Below are 21,455 nucleotides of genomic sequence, written 5' to 3' on the forward strand. Positions count from 1 at the left end.
GAGAGGATGTTCAATCAGTTTGGATGGGTCTAGATTAGTGTTCTCAAACGTGCCCACGTTTGTCTCTCAGGAGACGCTGGACTGTCTGGAGACTTGTTTTATTGCATTGCCCCGAGCTGGGGGAGAAGGGCGCCCCTGGCATCTAGTGCTTAGAGGCATGGGGTGCAGCTAAACATCCCACCATGCACACGAGTTTCCCATAGCAAAGATTTCCCATAATGTCAGTAGTGCTGAGGTTAAGAAACAATTTGGTCTAGCACAAAGTGTAATAAAGGCCACCTGGTAATAGAAACCTGCATTTATAATCTTGTCTTCTCCCCTTCGTCCGTAAACCAAATATGAACACAGATGTGGCTCAGGTTAATCTAATTCACCATGATGCATACAAACACCTCCTTAAACTGACCACCTACTGTCAATGTTACCTTTTTTTTTTCAATAGATCGCTTTATTCCCAATGGAAGAAAATAACAATAAATTTAGATTAAGTATATCAGGGATCTAATCCCAGGTTTTCCATTAATTTCCCATGTGACATCAAGAAAATTATCTTGCTTTTCTGAGCACACCCCCCCCCCCCGGCCCGGTTTTTTTCACCTATAAAATGAGTGTAATAATAGTTACATCCAGAGTTGATACAGGGATTCAGTGAGTCAAGGGCAGAAACTCTAATGGAAACAGATTGGCCACAGTGGTGGGGGATCCCTGGAAGAGGCCTCACAAGACGGGTTTTGTTAGCATAGTTTATATGCCAAAGTTCAAGGTTTAGTCTCCAGCCTGACAGGTTCAGAACCCCGTTTATCAGTACATGTCTTTAGATAGGACTCATAAACCACGCTCAAAAATGCCAGTTCGTAGGTTCAAATTGTTTTCATTGCTTGGATCTTCCTTAATCTTCCTGACCTCTAAATGTTCGAATGCCCAGGGCTCACAATCAAACCTTTCCTCTCTCCTTCCTACTCTCCTTCCCTGGGTACATTCCTGGCCACAAATACTATCTGCAATTTAACTCTCAAGTTTATTATCCTGCTCTGTCTTCTCCTTTGATTTCAACTTTTTGGTTTGTTTTTTGTTTATTTTTTAACAGCTAGTAACTAATGTTACAAAATTTCTATAATGCCAGATGCCTGGCTAAGTGTTCTGCATACTTTTTTTTTTTTAATTACAGTATAGTTAATGTACAGTGTTATCTTAGTTTCAGGTGTACAATATAGTAATTGAACAATTTTATACATTATTCAGTGCTTATCACAAAAGTGTACTATTCCCCCCCATTTTTCCCCCCCCCCCCCCCCCCCACATCCCCTCTGGTAGCCACCAGTTTGCTGTCTATATTTAAGAGTCTGGGTTTTTTTTTTGTTTTTGTTTTTGTCTTTTTTTTTTTAAGTTAGCCAACATACAGTACATCACTAGTTTCAGATGTAGAGTTCAGTAATTCACCAGTTGCATATTGTTTGTCTTTTCTTCTTTTTTAATTTGTTTTATTTCTTATTCCACATGTGAGTGAAATTATATAGTATTTGTCTTTCTCTCACTGCCTTATTTCATTTAGCATTATACCCTCTAGATCCATCCGTGTTGTCGAGAACGGCAAGATTTCATTCTTTTTTATGGCTGAGTAATATTCCTCTGCATGTATGTGTATCACATCTGTATCCATTCATCTATGGATGGACACTTGGGCTGCTTCCATAATTTGGCTATTGTAAATAATGATGCAGTAAACATAGGGCTGTTGTTTATTCCAGACCTGTAAATTCAGCTGTTCACTAAACCTCTGCCATAGGCACATCGACTTAAACGTATTCAAACTCCTTTTTTTCCCCTTCACTCCCACATTTTCCCTTCCTTTGCTCGTTTTCCTCTGTAGCACCACCAGACCTACCACTAGTCAGGGCTCCAGCTTGAAACTGGCCATCTCATCTCCTTTACTTCTTAACTATTAGAATAGTACCAAACCTTCCTTCTTGCTACTGTTCATACCTGTTTCTTACCCAATCTCTTGGCTGCTACCTTAGTTCTAGCTTCCACTCTTGCCTTGGGTTCATGTGTTGGTTCAGTTTTCAGATTTAGCCCCTATAACCTGGATTCATACAGCTACCAAGTAAACTATCAAAAAATGGGCTTTTAAAATTATTGTTATATTAATCTTGCTCAAAACCCACACAGCTTTAAGGACAAAATGTAAACTTTAAGTTGAGCTGAAAGTTGAGTTCGAGGAACTTGATATTGTCCTTGCTCACCCTTCTACCCTCACCTCCTGGCACCTCCTCACCCTTCACTCTGACCGTCTCACAGATTTGCCATTTCTTGGACCTGTTGTGCCTGTCACACCTCTTTCCCTTCCTGTGTTTGACATTTTCTTTTTCCCTTTAATTTTAGTTGGAGTGTAGTCGAAAACGTTCTGCTTTTTCTGTACTTCTCTACCCCAGTACTTTTTGTTTCACTTGTTCTACTTCTTAAGGAAGCCTGCTCCGGCTTTGTTCTCAGGTTCAGATGCTGCGTCTCTTCTCTGTCCCTGTAGCATCCTAGCGGAGGAACTGAATGCAGGGTTTGCTCCAGAGGCCGACTGTCCAGGTTCAAAACAGCCCTGCTCTTTGCTGAGTAGGTCTTCTTGGGCAATTTACTAAATATCTGTATCGTTCAGCTTTCTCGTGTACAATGGGAGTGATAATAGAAGTTACCTTATAGGCTTGTTCTTGTGAGAGTAAATTAGTTCATGTCAAACACGTGGAATAATGTGCCTGGCACACTGAGCACTAATGTGTCTGTCATCTTTTTTTTTTTTTTTTTTTTAAAGATTTTATTTATTTATTCGACAGAGGTAGAGACAGCCAGCGAGAGAGGGAACACAAGCAGGGGGAGTGTGAGAGGAAGAAGCAGGCTCATAGCGGAGGAGCCTGATGTGGGGCTCGATCCCAGAACGCCGGGATCACGCCCTGAGCCGAAGGCAGACGCTTAACCGCTGTGCCACCCAGGCGCCCCTAATGTGTCTGTCATCTTATGCATACCTCATTTGTAGCAGATTTTACTGGTTGAATCACTAGTTTACATGTTCCCTTTTCCGCTGCATTGTGAGCTTTTTTGAGAGAAAGGACTAAATTGTACTCAACTTAAATTTTATTAAAAAACACTTATTGGGCATCCACTAAGTCAGGGATAGTTGGCGAAGTCCAAACTGGCCTATTTTTATAAGGCCCTTGAGGTATAAGAATGGTTTTTACGTTTTAAAAGGGCTATTTAAAGAAAAAGAAAAAAAAAACAGGTAAAAGTATATAAACAGATCATGGGCCCACAAAGCCTAAAATATTTACTACCCTCTGATATATTTATTCACAGAAAACATTTGCTGATGTCTGAGCTGCATGCCAGAAATAGTGATGCTTACATGGGATGGTTGGATAGATAGATATGTGAGTAGGTTATAAAGATCAGAATTGTGGGTATTTGTGAGAAGAAATGGCAGTAATACTGTGAAAATATGAAAGTCAATAGAGAGGGGCACCTGGGTGGCTCAGTTGGTTAAGTGTACAACTACTGATTTCGGCTCAGGTCATGATCTCAGGGTGGTGAGATTGAGCCCCGCGTTGGACTCTGCGCTGGGCTTGGAACCTGCTTAAGATTCTCTCTCTCTCACCCTCTGCCCCTGCCTCCCCTCCCCCAAAAAAGGAAAGTCTGGAGAGTCCAAAATAGTTGCTTTCTCATTTGGTAACATGGGATTAGACGGTCTGTTCTTTGTGTGTAGGGACATTTTCAGGTCCTGCATTTTTCTCTTGAGTTTGAAGAGTTGGGTGCAGGAGTGCTGTTTGGAGGCCCAGGTGTCAACATGTGGTGGAAGACAAGAATCTCTAGCCCTGTGAGTTGTGAGGGTGAAAAGTGACAGGTAGTCTGTGTTTTCTGTGAGGCATTCCCGAGCATCCGTGCTAGTGGACAGATAGTAAATACTGACTCTGAGCGTACCTGGCTTCATATACTTTGCTTGTGTACATTTGTAGAAATAGAGCAGGCTGAGTAATAGGAAATTTAAACCAGACTCTTCGATGTTTATTCTCACCATTCTTAGGGACTTTGGCCAAAACAGTTTACCCTCTATCTTATTTTCTGTTTATGGCATTGAAACAATTTCTTGTCCTTTTTATTTCCTTAATGATTCAACTTTCTATTGCTCTAAATAGTGTATGTCTTAAAGCTAGTGTCCAATTACAATAGATATTGATTTTAAGCTTAATTGATTTTTTTAAGTTAATTGGCAACCATTTGCATATTTCTAATCTGAAAGTACCAAAATGTATTTCACAGATTGGTCCGTTGCTTCAGATCACCGAGGTAGTTAGTAGTATGGTGAGAGGTGGAAGCCCAGTGCTTTGGCTCGCACACTTCTCGCGCTCTGGTAGACCGTACTGCTTCTCCTCCTGCTCTGACTTCAGGGATCTTGTTTGTTCGGTGGAACTAAGATCAGTGCATTTTAATATATGTAGTTCTTGCCTCCGTATTCTGATTCGGAGGAAAAACCCTGCTCTAGAACACTGCTTTGTAGAAAAGACTTTATGTCAATATTAGGTTACATTTTCTCTTAAAAGGGATTTTTTTTTTAACAAAAAATGGGGAATAACTTGATGTTTAAACTTGATGTTTAATCTTTATTGTTAAGCTACACAGTTTTCCTCCATGCTACCATGAGCTTTAATACTTTACAGTGGTAGACTCTGCTTTAATATTTTTCTTAGACTTTTTCTTTTAGAATTCTGTTAATGCCTTTCGTAATAAATACTTGTTGAATTGAACCTGCTGCTGACTAGATGAATTGTTTTGCTTTGCTGAAACACAAATTCCGTTGCAAGTATAAAAGAATAACTTGTGGCTCTTTGCTATCTATACTGGGTTCATTCCTGTCTATGACATTTTCAATGTATTTTTTCTTATTTATTTAGATGTGGAAATTAAATGATACTCTAAATCAGTTGTCAGCTGTGATGTTAGTATAAGAGCAGTAAGCTTGAAATTGAAAGATCCAGGCTTGTGCCTTGACTCTGGCACTTTTGGATAACATCTGTATTAGGACATCTGCGTAGATCTCCTCATCTGTAAAAGGAAGAAGAGAGTAAGGCTTCGTAGAGTTTTATTAGGATTAAATGGGATCTCCTGTAAACCTACCTAGCACAGGATCTGGTACATGAACAGTGGATAATAAATATTTACCAAATTAAAGAAAAACAAATAGTGCTTCAGGCATATCTGAAGACTATTTCACGAGCGGTTTTATAGAAATCACAAAACCTTAGAATTAGAGGGGCTATCGGAGTTCAAGCCCAGCCTCCCTTATAAGAACTAATTCCTTTTCTAGTACCCTTAGCAAGTGTTAATTTCTCAGCTGCTAAGTTTCTTCTTCAGGCAGGACACTGTTGGTCGATTTTGAGGAAGCTGCAGATTTGAAGAAGGCACAGACATTCTTCTCAAGGAGATTGTTCAGGGCAGGCTTCACTGAAGACCTGGCCGTGGAGCTAGCTCTCGAAAGATGGGTCGAATGCACATATGTAGACGGGTTTCTGACTACAGGAATGGGTGGAACAAAGGAAAGGATAGAGGGCAGCCACAGAAAATCAGAATCTGAGTAATTCCCTTCAATAGGAGATTAGGGGAAGGTGAAAGGATAGTGAAATGAAAGGTTGGAAAAGATTATGGCCAGATAGTAGACTCCTCGATGCATTGCTCCAGTTTGATCTCCTCACACCCATCAGATGCAATCCAGAGAACATTTTAACTGGAAGGGATATACTCAGATTGATTCGTTTTTAAATAAGTGTTCTGATTTTTAAATAGTTCTTCCTTAATATTACCTTGAAATATGTTCCCTTTTTGTTAACTTTCATCTCTCTATTCTAGTTCATTCTGTGTAGCCTTATAGAATCAATACCTTTCTCATCCCTCAGATCAGATCAGACACCTGTCAGCTTTACCTCTAAAACACATATAGAGTCTGTCCCTTTTGCTACCATCTCAGCTTAAGACACCATCATCTCTTTTCTAGCTTACTGTCATACATGGCCCAGAATCAACCAGGAAGTTTCCATTTCTGCTGTCCTGTTTAGAGCATTCATCAAAACCTTTGTAGTCCTTCCTTCTCAAAAAACTGCAGAAAGCATGTCACTGCCCTTGGTCCTTATCTCCAAAGTTATCGTGAAGCTTAAGAAACACTCTGCTAATTCTTATTTTCTTGTAGCCAAAGCAGAAACTGCTGAGCTAGTGTCATTGTTCATGTGTTCCTGAACACTCGGAATGTCTGCTGAAATCAGGGCAGGGAGGAGATGGTCAACCGTGTGACGAGGTGGGGTAAAGGAAGAGCTATGACAGAGGGTGCTCTGGGCTGTGGGAACACAGAGGAGCAGACAAAACTCATAGCTCGCTTGTAAAGATTGAAATTGCATGTTTTAAACAATTAAAACTCTGAGAGACTTCTGGCACTATAGTAGATTGATTATTCTGAAGTATTCTGCAAAATTCCTACAAATGCCTGTGATATATCCCTTTAATGTTTTCTTGCAAGATTAAGGATATAGGGGATCTCCCCGGGGCCAGTGGAGAGAGAGTATGATCATCTAGTAGATGCCTAAGCCACGTTCCAGAGCCTTCTGGTTTAATGCCTGAAGACTAGACTTTTCAGGGTGGTGAAATGGAGCAGAGATCCCTTCATGAAGTTGTAACTCTTGAATACCTATACCTATAGCAAAAGGATAAGCTAGGAAAAAGTCCACCCACTGGCAAAGTATAACGATGAAGTCTTTAACTTTAGATCTAGGGAGATGTCCTCCTGAGAATTCATACCAGGGCTCTTTTTATTTTATTATTATTTTTTTAAATATTTTATTTATTTATTCGACAGAGATAGAGACAGCCAGCGAGAGAGGGAACACAAGCAGGGGGAGTGGGAGAGGAAGAAGCAGGCTCCTAGCAGAGGAGCCTGATGTGGGGCTCGATCCCAGAACGCCGGGATCACGCCCTGAGCCAAAGGCAGACGCTTAACCTCTGTGCCACCCAGGCGCCCCCCCAGGGCTCTTTTTAAAATACAGATTCCCAGTTTGAATTTGTGCCACCAGTGTGGTCTGGGAAACTCAGGAATAAGAAATAAAAGTGATCTTGGGGTAGAGACAAATATATGTCTTTTTGAAGGAACGTACTTTCAACCCAGGCTTCTTATACTCCTCCTCCAGAGACTGTATCCCCAAATTATAGAACCTAGGAAGGAACAAGCCCAACATCAGAGTTGCAACAAAACAACCAACAATAGAGGTAGACTCTCCCCATCTCCAAGGACCTCAGATTATTGGAATTAATCAGATTTATTATCATTCAAATTAACTGACAAATGTTTTAATAATTAAAGAGGGGATTGAAAACATGGGCAAGAAAAAAAGTAAAAATGACAAAGCAGATTTGGCAAAGAAACAATTTCTAGAAAGAAAAAAGATAATCATTGAAATTTAGAAACTCAGTGGACAAGTTAATAATGGAGTACAAACTTTCTGAAGAGTGAATTAATGATAGGACTCAAGGGATTAACCAGATGTAGTACTAGCAGTTACCGATGAAAGACAGGAGTGGGAAGGTAAGAGATCTGGGAGATGGGATGAGAAGGTTTAAAATGAATCTAATTTTGGAGTTCAGAGAGAACAGAAGTAGTTCTCAGCTATTACCAATTCAAATACTACATACTGGCTGAAAATTCTCTAGAATTGATGAAAGGCATGAATTCTCAGCTTTAAGAAGCACAATGATACCCTAAGCAGGATAGATAAAAATTCTGTCCCTAGATATATTACAGTGAAACTGCAGAAATCAAATATAAAGAGAGTATCTTTAATAGGGGACAGGAAGAATAGATCATTGCTCATAAAAGAGCCATATTTCACAGTACTCAATAGCAGCAATGGAACCCTGAAGACAATGAAATTATAAAATGCTGAGAGAAAATAACTATCAACCTTAAAATTTTTACCCAGCTAAACTTTTATTCGAGAATAAAGATGAATTGACGTTTTTGAACAAATAAAAACTGAATTCACTCCCATCATACCTTCACTAAAGGAACTTTTAAGTGATGTACTTAAAGAGGGAAATTGAATTCAGATGGAAAGACCAAGATTCAAGAGGGAATGGTAAGCAAAGATACTGATAACTTAGGTAAATCTGTAAACTCTACACACCCATTTTAAGACCTTGGTACATAGTAAATGCTTGATTGACAGGTAATTGGTCCATCGATTTTCCTTTTTCCTCTATGGCAAAGAGAGAAATTGACTTCTTAATTCAGAGTTTTTCAAGAGAAGCTGGAATTCCTACAGGACTCTCAGCATGATTCGTCTTATTTTACAAAGTTAGGAGGCACATTTAGTCTCTTGGATATGATTTGGGATGGCTGAATTTCTTGAAAGATTTCTATCTATTGATTGGTTGCAGAGCATATTTTAATTTAGGTATCAACTGACTTTACCCCCTGTTTACCAAGATCCTAAATGTCACTCTTGATTTATATTTGAATCTGGAATTTCTACTCAAAATGTTCTCAGATTTCATATCCATTATTTAGAAGACAGTTCTAAATTTATTGTTTCTGAGAACCCATGCTAATCTAGGGGAAACATTACACATAATAAATAAAATAGAACTTGATACTCTTCAACTGGCCAAAGACATCACAACCAGAAACTACTCTTTCTCTGTTAGGTTGTGACTTTAAAAAAGTATTTGCTAGACAGAATTTTTGTTAACTGTTGAAATTCAGATATGCTATCAGTAGTAGTTACAGTAGGATTTTGTTAGGAGGGCCCAAATCAATAGATGAGTTCTCTCAGCACAAATTTTTATGTATTTTTGAAGTAGTTTCTTTTAAGGAGTTTTGTGGACTTACGTTGTTATCCTTGATTAGACTTTCTAGGCACCATTCATTTATTTAACAAATATTTTTGAGCACCTGTCAGGTTCTCTTCTGCACTACGGTTGCTGTAGTGAACAAGATTAGTGAGGTTCCAGTGCTCAGGAAGCTTGCCTTCTACTGGGCCAAGTAAATGAGTTTTAAAATTATCAAAAGAACATAAAGACATGAAAATAGGGTGACATGGTAGTAACTTGGGGGGAGGGGCATGTTTTTTAGGTTGACCGGTCAGGAAAGGCCTCTTTGAGGAGATGACAATCAGAGCCTGGAATAGTGGGAAGTAGCCACCTGAGCAGAAGCATCCGAGGCTGAAGGAACAGAAATTGCGAAGGCTGTGAGGCCCAGAGGAGCTTGGTGTATTGTTTCCTTGGTATTGTAAGTGCTGAGAGAGCATATTAATGTGATGGTTTAAAATGATCTTACATTGTATAGAAAATTGATTTTGATTTTATAACGGTAGGAAAGTCACACTAGATTGCCGTAACTTAAATTCACGTCTTCTACTGACACAAGTGTTGTTGCTGTCATTTTTACTCTGTTCTGTTTTCCGCCAGTGAACTCAGGAACATCTGGTTGGAGATGTTTGATTTATTTGCTGGCACGTGGTCTGTTCTCATTTGGGCAGTTTTTCATGACCCCCCTGTAATATAAAAACGTTAAAATATTTGCTAAACTTAGTTGAATTATAAATCGAGTTTTTTACATAGGGAGACAAGAGAGAATGACAAATGATCATAGTGTCTTACACATGGAAGAAACTTTAAAGGCAGTATCCAAGGCCTCAGATTATGCTATAGAATTTAAGCGTTTAGTCTGTTTCCTTTACAATAAACTTCATTTCATAAATATCTAATTACTTAGTTATTCTACATAAATAAGAAACCCTTAAAATCACAGGACAACTACATTTTTTCTTTTATGTTGAAATATGCATATATTTGTACCCTTTTGTCAAAAAGTACAAACTTTTTGTAGCTATTATTCTAATTATAGAGTTAATTATGTCTGTTCCAGCTCTTCAGTCTGCCAGACTAAAGCTTTCCAAGGTCAGATTCATGCGTAATTTCTGGTCCCGTGGAGCAAAGTACAGGGCCTTACTTATTCTCTTAAAATTATGTGAGTGCCTGAATGAACGAATGAATGAATGTATGAACATTTATTATGAAGTTCATCTTTGGAGAATAATTACCATTAATCAGTATACTTAAAAAGATAGACATTGATCACTTTTCAAAAAGTGCCTTTGTAATATTGTTGGAAAATTTAAGCATTTCTGATGGGGAGGTGGCCAGTGTGAAGAGCACTCATATGGACTAAGAATCAGAAAATGGGTCTGAATTTAAGCTGTGCCATCACTCACAGAGTGTTCTGGAATAAATCATGCAGCCTTGCACATAATTTCTTTGTTTGTACAGTGAAGGGATTAGATTGATTGTTACTAACATTTCTCTCTGCTCTGAAACCCTATGATTTTTATCCTTTGCTATTTGCAAAAGCCAGGAGAGATAAAGGTTGCCTTTTATGTTAGATTTGATTCTAAATCTAATGATACAGGGCAGTGGTGCTTCAACTGTTTTTGTTAAATGGTAAGGAAACGCTCAAAAAGGTTCAGTGGTAGTAAGACTACACACTGTGCTATGTTATGATGAACTGCCACTTTTATTTTCTTTAATGGCCTGTACTCTTCATCTGCCTACCTAATTTTTCTCTTAGTATTGAGCTTATTTTAGTACAAACAAGTAGTGTGTTTGTAAGAAGGGGCCCAGCCAGTATGGTAAAATGTCTAGATAGTTAAAAAAAAAAAAAAAAAAAAAAGATATCTAGATAGTTGATGGTTTCTAAGTACGTACAGTACAGTACATTTTTTTAAGATTTTATTTTCTCAGGGTGGGAGGAGGTGCTAGGTACTTCTGTCTTTCAAATTAAGCATAACATTCTCTTTTATAGCATGTCAGCGTATTGTTGAGGAAGTTTTCTAAAGTGAAAATAAAATGTTTAGTAGCATATTCAAGTTTAAAATAGAGAATTTCTTTTTAAGATTTTATTTTTAAGTAATCTCTATAGCCCAGCATGGGGTTCGAACACACAACCCCGATATCAGTAGTCACATGCTCTACCGACTGAGCCAGCCAGGCGCCCCAGAATAGAGAATTTAATAGCCTCATTTGTCTCCCAAATAGCAGCGTGAGATAGTAGAAGATTATTTGAGTGACGTTGCTGTAGGTGCTTGGGTTTCTTCCTCTGTGGTGGGCAAAATGAAGCCTGGCTGCCCTGGAGAATTGCCCCTGGATCCGGCATTCCTGTCACACTGTCGTGACTTGTTTTCTTTCCAAGTCATGTTAAAAAATGCACTCACAAATATTTGTGTTACCTTAATTATCTCTTCTCGGTGCTTCTAAACTGGGGAGGAGGAGCTAGTGAGACTTCTTACGGGTAGATTATGCTTTTTTCTATCTTTTTAGTCTCTTTTGTAACAATTTATTATATGAGGAGGAATGACAGTATGGACTGAACGGTAATTCAAGACAGGTTCTTGATCTAATTTAGCTAAGATGTTCCCTATTTATTGATCTTTTTTCTAATAATTGTTAACCATTCCTCATTGTTTGGAACGTTTATCTTGACTTTCCAGTTTCAAAGTTATTGGCAATGCTGGCTTTACTGTCTGGAGGGAGCGCTGAATAAAGAGGGTTATAGAATCATCCGCCATTACGTTAATGGCATTAGGATTTTCATCTAGGGGTGAAGAAATTCCTGCCATCATTTTTGTGGAGTATGAACATTACTTCAGGGGCCAAAATTGTAATAAAATGTTGTTTTAACGGCGTTCTGTGGAACGAGTTGGCGTGGTCATAACCAGTGTAATGTGAATGGGTTGTAGAAGGTCTTTCTCTCTAGCCACTTATTTTCTTTTTTCCTTTTTTCTTTCTTTCTTTCTTTCCTTCCTTCCTTCTTCCTTTCTTTCTTTCTTTCTTTCTTTCTTTCTCTCTTTCTTTTTTAAAGATTTTATTTATTTATTTGACAGAGAGAGTGAACACAAGTAGGGGGAGCAGCAGGCAGAGGGAGAGGGAGAAGCAGGCTCCCCATCAAGCAGGGAGCCTGATGTGGGACTCGATCCTAGGATCCTAAGGTCATGACCTGAGCCAAAGGCAGATGCTTACCGACTGCACCACCCAGGCGCCCATAGCCGCTTTTTTTCTATTAAAAGTGAGAATAACTGTCCCAGAAAGGTCCAGGAGCTCTGTCCTTGATTTCATTGGCTAGAATGGAGTAATGCTCTGGGTTAGGGTCTGTTCCTAAACAAGTCAGTAGCTACGGGGGTGGGATTGATCATTCAGATCTTTCCCTTGAGCTGGTGTCGTTTGCCAAACAGCATTGCCTTTATCCAAATGGGGCAACTTGGAATGGCAACCAGCATGTACTGTTGGTGTAGTCCAAAGTGAAACCTCAAAATGAGTGAAATTAGCAACCCCTGTGAAAAACAGTATAGAGGTTCCTCAAAAAATTAAAAATAGAAATACTGTATGATTCAATAATTCCACAACTAGGTATTTACCCAGAGAAGCTGAAAACACTAATTAGAAAAGATATATGCACCCCTTTGTTTGTTGCAGCATTATTTACAATGGCCAGGATTAACGTGTAACCCGTGTCCCATCTTTATCTGTCCATATGAATGGATAGAGGAGATATGATTACACACACACACGAGAATATTATTCAGCCATTAAAAGAATTCTTGCCCTTTGTGACAACATGGATGATATTACACTGAGTGAAATAAGTCAGAGAAAGACAAATACCGTATGATTTCACTTTGAAAAATTTTTTTAAAAGATTTTATTTATTTATTTGACAGAGAGAGAGAGACAGCCAGCGAGAGAGGGAACACCAACAGTGGGAGTGGGAGAGGAAGAAGCAGGCTTCCAGCAGAGCAGGGAGCCCAATCAGGGTTCGATCCCAGGACCCTGGGATCACACCCTGAGCCAAAGGCAGACGCTTAACGACTGAGCCACCCAGGTGCCCCTCACTTATTGTGAAATCTTAGAAACAAAACAAAAGAGCAAACAGAAAACAGAAACAAATTGATAAATACACAGAACAAATTGGTGGTTGCCAGAGGGGAGGGAGATGTGGAGATGGACAAAACAGGTGAAAGGGATTAAGAGGTACAAACTTCCGTTATGAAATAAATAAATCACGGGGATCAAAAGTACAGGTCAGGGAATATAGTCAATAATATCATAATAACATTGTATGTTATGTGGATGGTAACCACACTTGTCATGGTGAGCATTGTGTAATGTATGGGATTGTCAGTCGCTGTGTTGTACACTGAAACATAGCATTGTATGTCAACTAACTTCAATAATAAAAAATTTTTAAAAATCAATAATTAGCCTTTTGGGATCAGTTCTGGCCCACTAGTAGCACAAAGACAGTACTTTGGCAATCACTGGTATAATGAGCGTGGACCGAGGACAGACCCTATGAATAGAGAATGAGGACCCTGTGTATCAGTTTTCTACTTAAGTTTATTTTGTATTTATTTTTAATTATGAGCTACAGAAAGCTATTCCTTTGGCCTTATTTCATCAGTTCTACCAGCGTATTTCATATTTGATTTACCCAGTGGTTTTTCTCTATTATATTCTCTCTGTTCATCTCTGGTTACGTTAATGTCACTAGCATGGTGTTTCTTTGAAGTGCTGCCCATTATCTTAAATAGGGAGGGAATTATAAATAGGTGTACTGAAGCTAAAGGAAAAATGAAATGTGTATTTCGCAGTACGTGAAGTATCTAATGTGTTAGAGGCTAAGGAACTGCATTCTTATATGCTTTTTTTTTTTTTAAGTTCTTACAAGTAGAAACTTGAGACTTATCCCTACCTAACATGTTAGGTATCTTGGAAAAATTATTATTCTTTTATTATAAAGGAACAAATGGTAAGATTTGCTACCGTGTGGCTGAAGACCTCATTGATTAGAAACGGGTTGTGATTGGTAATGGGCTATGAATGGTAGTGGATGGAGTATCTTACATGCCAGGACCCTCCTCTCCTTGAGTGATCATGAACAGACACTACACTTTTTTTTTTTCTTGTGCTTGATATGTGTAGGAAGGATAGACATGATGAACCGCTGCTAATGTCTGCATATTTTTTAGGCAGCGAGTTCCTAGCCAACTGGCTCAATTCAGGAGCCAGTGAGTTCTCCTTTACATTTTATTACTATGCCTCACTTAGTTCCAAGGAGTGAGATAAAGCATTGCATTTTCAGTTTCATGTATCAGTCTTCTCTGAGGTTTGACACTGTAAATCATTGGTTCTTGAGCTATCATGCATCAGAATCTTCTGGAGGGTTTGTGAATCAAAAAGCAGTTGCTGGGCCTCCAACCCCCAAAGTTTCTGATTCAGTAGGTCTGGGATGGGGCCTGAGAATTTACATTTCTCATAATTTCCCAGATGGTCCTGATGATGCTGATCCAGGTACTGCCCTAGGAGAATCACTGTTGTGAAATCATTTACGTTTAATAAAAGCAAAGAACAGTCGTAGTGAATTTATTTAAGGAAAAGATACACGGTATTTACTACTGTTTAGATTAGACTTTGTATTGTTTTTCTCTCTCTGGTTGTTGGCTATTACATTAAGTGACCCACAGAGAATATTCTCTTAAATTATATTTCTTTAGTAAAAGAGTAGTTACCTTTTGGTAATTGGCATCTCTTAACTTTTCACAGACCCATTGATTATTGCTGCTGGGCTGAAAGCCACTTTTGGCCTAGATGAAAATAATTTGCATTATTTTGCTTGATGATCCCAAAGATAGGATTATTTTTTTGTTGTTGTTCTTTACTAAGATACCGTAATTGTTATTTCACTCAGTGAGTATTGAAACTTTAAACCAGTCTGAGGGCACTACAACCCCTTCGCTATTGCCAGCTGTGCATGTTTCTATGGAAACTCAATAGGGGCTAGTAGGATTACTATTGTAAGGACCACACCTGGCTTATTTGCATCCAATTTAAGTTGGGGAAATTTCAAAAGAATAAAAGGTCTGTAGATGTGTCAATGGACAGTCAGAAAGAGCTTGTTGTTTGTAACCATCATATTGGTCTAAAGAGGAAGAGTTGGGTGGGTTTTCCTTATTCATTATAGTTCATGTTTCTGGAGGGCTTTGGTGGGTATGCGAAAGTTTATATTTGTGTATTTATTTGTCTCATTGTGTTTTGTTTTTGTTTTAGGACTATCCTTTTAAATATCCTAATTTATATCCTTAATTAAATATCCTAACTTTATGATTTTAAAATTTTCTTAAGGAATTGAAGGTACATGTAGGTCAGACTCTTTTTCAAGAAAGAAAGAATTTAGCTTCTTTCCAGTTGTATAATGTAGTAAAATGTCTTCGTTTTTGACCACCATTGCAGAATTATGGCAGAATTTTGTGTTGATCTCTACTTTCAAGTGTTATGAGCTACTGTGAGCCCCTTCTCTCACAAAAATAACTTTCTTTAGAAGAAGGCAGTTTGAACTATTTACATATTTGATTTTGTTTACACCCTTGAACTTAAGCCTTGTTTCGGAGTTTCATAAATGGTTAGGACCATCACTGAGTGTATATATAAAAAAAAAATATATGGGCTAGTTACATGAGCACAGAGTTACAGAGCACAGTTATGTAAAACTTAGATGCTTTTCATTGATAAGTTATACTACTCAGTTATACAAATTTATACTAGTTGTACTAATTAGTTATGCTAAGTCAAACATAGCTATACAGTACAGGTGTATGGCAAATAAGAGTCAGCGCATGTACCAACTCCTTCCTTCGTTAGGGCTGCTTGAACTTTCTGCTGGTCAGGATGCTAAGACTTTCTGGCAAAGAATGTGGTGGTCAACCAGTGATGGTGAATTTCCATACTTGTGTGTATTTCTTGTTTTCTAGAGACAAAATGTAATCCTGTACCTTTTTTCGGAATCTTTTACAGTGATAGTAATATATATTGATCCGTCACCTATGAACATTTGTATGTGTATATATGTATATGTATATGTAGGATGTGGGGGTGTGTATATAAAGCCAGTTGAAGTAGGTCCTTGTAAATTTGGAAGGAGGTAACATACTGGATTTGGGGATTTTTTTCTATTAGTGACATATACTCTTTAAAGAAAAAAAATAAGCAGGCTGTTTTGTTCAGCTTTATGAAAGAGTAGCAGCTTGTAATACGTGTTCCAAGAATTTTCTAATTTACCTCCATGTTCTGAAGGAAGAGCAGGGGCTAGCATCCCTATTTTGTAGGTGAGGAAGCAAGCACAAGAGTGGTGCCTGCCTCTAATCACTTTATGTTTAGGCAGCTAAACACCTTGATGGGTAGTTCAGTGTTCCCCACTGTGTATAATTGTTCCCCCTTAAAGTGTTAGGTTATTTTATACAGCTTACTCAGTCTTGCCTTTTTCTCTTTTTGTATTCATAGACTGGAAAAGTAAGAAGAGCTTTCCTGCCTTTTTAATTACCAAACTACTCTCAATTTTCAATGAATCAATTCAAAGAAAGAATGCAGTCTTTCTATACCTGGTAAATATTTTCTGCTCCTAAAAGCTATTAATTTAGTAGCCTCTGATAAATCCAGGTGTTTATGATGATTGCCTTTAATTTTGTGGAATGACTATAAAAGTGACTTATCATATACATATATATGATATTAACTCTGAAATTTGTTTGATATTTATTGATGTGGTGGAGTGATGCTTAGAATGCCTGTGCCCTAGCCAGCAACAGAAAATGGTTTCTGATCGGCCCTAGTACTTAGATTGGGTTCTGTTGGGTGGGGTTTTTTTTGTTGTTGTTTTGGTTTGGTTTTTTTGTTTCTTTGTTTTTGGAAAAAGTTGTGAAGTTAATGCAAATAGGGTACATAATTATTAAGTATTCTCTTTACTTGGATAATATAACATTAGCAATAATCCCTATGTGGTAGTTTAATAGTACTTTGTAAATAATAGTTTTACAGAATTAATGTAGTAATCAGAATATTCAACCTACATTTTACCATTTTACAGATGACCTAAGTGAAGATTAGAGAGATCAAGTAACTTGCTTAAGAAAGTCCAGCTAGCCAGTGTAGAACTGAGGTCGGAATTTGATCAGAGGGTACATGTTTTGATTCCTACTCTAGTGCCTTTTAAAAATTTGTTTTAAGTTCCTTAAATAAGAATTAACATGCCTAAGAGAGTAAACAAACCATAATGACGTTTCATATGGGTCTTTTGTGTAACTTAAAATGTTAATGTAGGAACAGAGAAGACAAAATGGATTTATATATGCTACATAAAATATTTTATCTATTAACAACAGTAGTAACAGCCATTAATTAGCTACTAGGTACCGTTAAAGCTTTTAGATACACTTTATTAAAGCCTGAGATGAACCCTTGGGCATATTTTGGACCTGTTTTGCAGAACAAGAAACGGAGGCTTTCAAAGTGAGTGCTATAGCTTAGGATGTTAGAAGTGGACTTTATTTTTTTTTATTTTTTTATTTTTAAAGATTTTATTAATTTATTTGACAGAGAGAGAGAGAGACAGCCAGTGAGAGAGGGAACACAAGCAGGGGGAGTGGGAGAGGAAGAAGCAGGCTTCCAGCAGAGGAGCCTGATGTGGGGCTCGATCCCAGGACTCTGGGATCACGCCCTGAGCCGAAGGCAGACGCTTAGCCACCCAGGCGCCCCTGGAAGTGGACTTTAAAACCCAGTTCTCTCTGACTTCAAGGCGCATTACTAAGCTGTGAAGCCTGTTGATTTTTGGAATTAAAGCTTAACCATAAATCCAACCTCTCACATGTTAACTGATACTGATTGTGGAATGATTTCCTCTCATAATTCACCCAGCCAAAAATCTGAGTATTTTAGGGACATATTGAGATAATGCAGAGAAACTGTGTCTTCCTCTGCGATGATTTTAACTGTAGGAATCATATTAGCTCTTTTTATAATGTGATTTAAAGTTATAGGTCTTATACCTCCTCTATAAAAAAGGTGTTTATAAAATATTTGTATATTCTAAACATATGCTTAAACTAAACAAACTTGAGCAAGTCAAAAGATATATTTCATGTGACTGAACATTTGTCTCCATGTTTTTACTTATTATAGTTGATCAATAAGCAATGGTTATTTTTCTAAAGTATTTTTATGACAGACCTTTCAAACTTAGTTAAGAAATCTTAATGAAAGAAATCAATGTTACAGCAAGGAGTATCATTCAAAAATTAATACATTTCAAGTGTCTGACTGGCTTGGGGATAAATAACTTAAATGAAACTGTAATGATGAAAGTATAAGGAAAATTCCTTCTTCTTTAGTAAAGTACCCAGGGTACTTGAATTTGCCCAGACCAGGTGTATGTTTGCCTTAAAACCTGACTTGCCCCTGAGACTCACCTTTCCCCACTAATCTTCCACTGATTTACCAGCATCACCTGCCTGGCCAAAAGAGGGTGGGAATGCATAGAATGTAGGCGAAGAGATACTAAAAATACATTTTATTAGTAGCTCATGTCAGGTAACTGTTTTATTTCTGGTAGTGTGGAGAACTTACAGCAAAGAAATATAATTTATGTGCATTTTAATCTGTACCATTCAAAATGAGAAATGTACCTTAGATTGCCTGGTATCTTTCTACTTTGGGCAGTCAATATGTTAGAACTCTATAATAAAGGTGAGATACATTGACAGATTTTATTATTTTTTTAGTTAAATTCTAACTAATTGGAGTTTGCAAAGATGGTATGAAACATTGATATTATGACATTTCGAGAAGATTACAAAGTCGCTTACCTACCTTTATATTACTTGTAGCTGCTCATCATCTGAGTAGAAGGGAAGGAGGTGAGGAGGGCTGGGGCAGCTAATGTGTATTGAATTCTGACTCTGTTGGGCATCTGCTAGGCACATTTTTAGTAGAAGTACAGGAAGTAGAGCAAAGAGAAGAAGTACCGTGTACAAAGTTAGGCCTTGCTTTTGTTTGATCAGCTTGTTGGCCCACCATATTCTTTCATCATCTGCTTTTGGCAGCACCAAATATTCTTGGCTGTTTCCAGTGCTCTGAATCACAACTACCTGGGATCGCTGTTTTAGTGCTTATGTGACCAGAAGGGCATCAGTTTTCTGGGGGTTTTTGTTTGTTTTTTGTTTTTGGTGGAGTGGGGGTCAAGTTTTAAATTTTCAGAAAACTATAGTTAACCATACTGTAATACTTAAAAATTTGCTTAGAGCCTAGATCTTAGGTTAAGTGCTCTTGCCACACACACAAAAGTTTTTGATGAAGAAAAAGGAGGGGAGGAAAGTTTTGGAGGTGATGGACAAGGTTATGGCTCAGGGGTGTATACTTATCTCAAAACTTACCTGGGTGGCTCAGTCAGTTAGGCATCTGCCTTCAGCTCAGTTCGTGATTGCAGGGTCCTGGGATGGAGCCCCACATCGGGCTCCCTGCTCAGTGGGGAGTCTCCTTCTCTCCCTCTCCCTGTGCCCTGCTCGTGCTATTTTTCCTCTCTCTCTTTCTCTCAAGTAAATAAAATCTTTAAAAAATAAATAAATAAAGCATTTAATCGAATTTTGGGTTGTGATGGGTTTCAAGGCCTTTTTTTGGTATGTGATATGTTACTAACTGTGGAAATGTTCAGTGCTCACATGTGAGTTTAAACCTGAACTTTTATTCATGCAGCGTAGAGCCTTAAGGTGTGGACTCCTCCATATCTCAAGGTGTCCATCAGAATACTGTTTAAATTATTTCAAGTGCATGCTGACCGTAGATAACCTGTGCATTTCGTGTTTCTGTAGGAATTGTGGTGTTGTCAGTGTTAGTATGCACCCTGCAGTCAGAGACTTCTGAGGGAAGGGAAGGGCAGGGCTCCACTACACTGGTAATAAAACACTGGTAGTTTGTTGAGCTTCCCCTGCCCCCTTTTTCCTTTTTTCTCTTTGCTATTGTTTTATTTTGATTTTAAAACACTCCCAGTACTTTAGTGAATAAGCCTATAAGTAAGGACATTCTGCTGCACAGCCGCAGTACATACATAAAATGCAGGAAATTAGCAGGATCACTTTACTATCAGCTAATCCATACACCTGATTCAAATTTGGCAAGTTGTCCCAAAAATGCCCTTCATAGTACAAGCATCTAATCCAGGACCTTACATAGCATGTAATTACCCTTACCCTATCTCTTTAATATTCTTCAATCATAGTTCCTTAGTTTTTCCTTGATTTTCAAAGCTATGACACTTTGGAAGAATATATTTTGTGGAATGTCTTTGAATTTGTGTGTGGGTTTTTTTTTTAAGATTTTATTTATTTGTCAGAGAGAGAGAGCGCAGGCAGAGGGAGAAGCAGGCTGCCTGCTGAACCAGGAGCCCGACTGAAGCAGGATCCTGGGATCATGACCTGAGCCAAAGGTAGACGCTTAACTGACTGAGCCACCCGTGCGTCCCTGAATTTGTGTTATCTGATAGTTCCCCATGATTTGACTTAAGTTACATCTGTGGCAGGAATCACAGCAGAATGTTGTGTTCTCATTTCATCTTCTTTGGTAGTGCACAATTTTGATTTGTCCCTTGACTAGTGATGTTAACCGATCACTTGATTAAGGTGATTGTTTACCAGGCTTCTCCTCTGTAAAGTTGCGTCTTCCCTTTGTAATTGCTTAATATTTTGTTGGGAAACTGTACATTTTCATCATCAAATTTTTGCCCATTAGAGCATTTTGACTGAACTTGATGATGATGATGATGATGATGGTCTCTGAATGTTGATTTTCTCTTCTTTCTATATTTATTATTTGGTATTCTTTTTTTTTTTTTTAAGATCTTATTTATTGATTTGACAGAGAGAGACAGCCAGTGAGAGAGGGAACACAAGCAGGGGGAGTGGGAGAGGAAGAAGCAGGCTCACAGCAGAGGAGCCTGATGTGGGGCTCGATCCCAGAACGCCGGGATCATGCCCTGAGCCTAAGGCAGACGCTTAACGACTGAGCCACCCAGGCGCCCCTATTATTTGGTATTCTATAAGGAAAAACTTTCTCTTCTCCCTGTTTATATCAGCATGAATTCCTATGAGTAATGGTTACAATTTTTTTTAAGATTTTAATTTATTCACTTGAGAGAGAGTGCATGTGTGTGTGTGTGTGTGAGCCTGTGAGTACAAGTTGGGGGAGGAACAGAAAGAGAAGCAGACTCCCTGCTCAGTGAGGAGTGTGACATGGGGCTTGATCCCAGGACCTGAGCCGAAGTCAGACACTTAACCAACTGAGCCACCCAGGCGCCCCAGTAATGGTTACAGTTTATTATTTTTATTTATTTTGTTAATGTGCAAAATTTGTTCAATTGGGAGGCCTTTCAGACTTGCTTCTGTGTCTTTTCCACATATTTCCTTAATTCCTGAGGCACTCCACTATTAATTTCTTCACCAAAACAGTAAAAGGAAGGAAAGGAAAAATAAAATATAAAGTCTCAGCCTAGAAACAGAAAGCCGCCG

At 38.3% G+C, this 21,455-nt stretch overlaps 1 protein-coding gene across 2 annotated transcripts in view; it reads left to right on the plus strand.

Moving 5' to 3' along the window:
- The window catches only part of POU2F1 (POU class 2 homeobox 1), a 166,121-nt gene that overhangs the window by 61,049 nt on the left and 83,617 nt on the right, over positions 1-21,455 (plus strand). Inside the window, exon 2 of one of the 2 annotated variants that reach the window (XM_040636161.1) lies at positions 16,405-16,505. The exons of the other annotated variant lie outside the window; for it this stretch is intronic. The gene's annotated coding sequence lies outside the window, so the exon portion shown is untranslated. The remainder of the gene's footprint in view (positions 1-16,404; positions 16,506-21,455) is intronic. 2 annotated transcript variants of the gene reach the window in all.

The sequence above is a fragment of the Ursus maritimus genome, unplaced genomic scaffold (genome assembly GCF_017311325.1).
Source record: "Ursus maritimus isolate PB19 unplaced genomic scaffold, ASM1731132v1 scaffold_2, whole genome shotgun sequence".
Taxonomy (NCBI): Eukaryota; Metazoa; Chordata; class Mammalia; order Carnivora; family Ursidae; genus Ursus; species Ursus maritimus.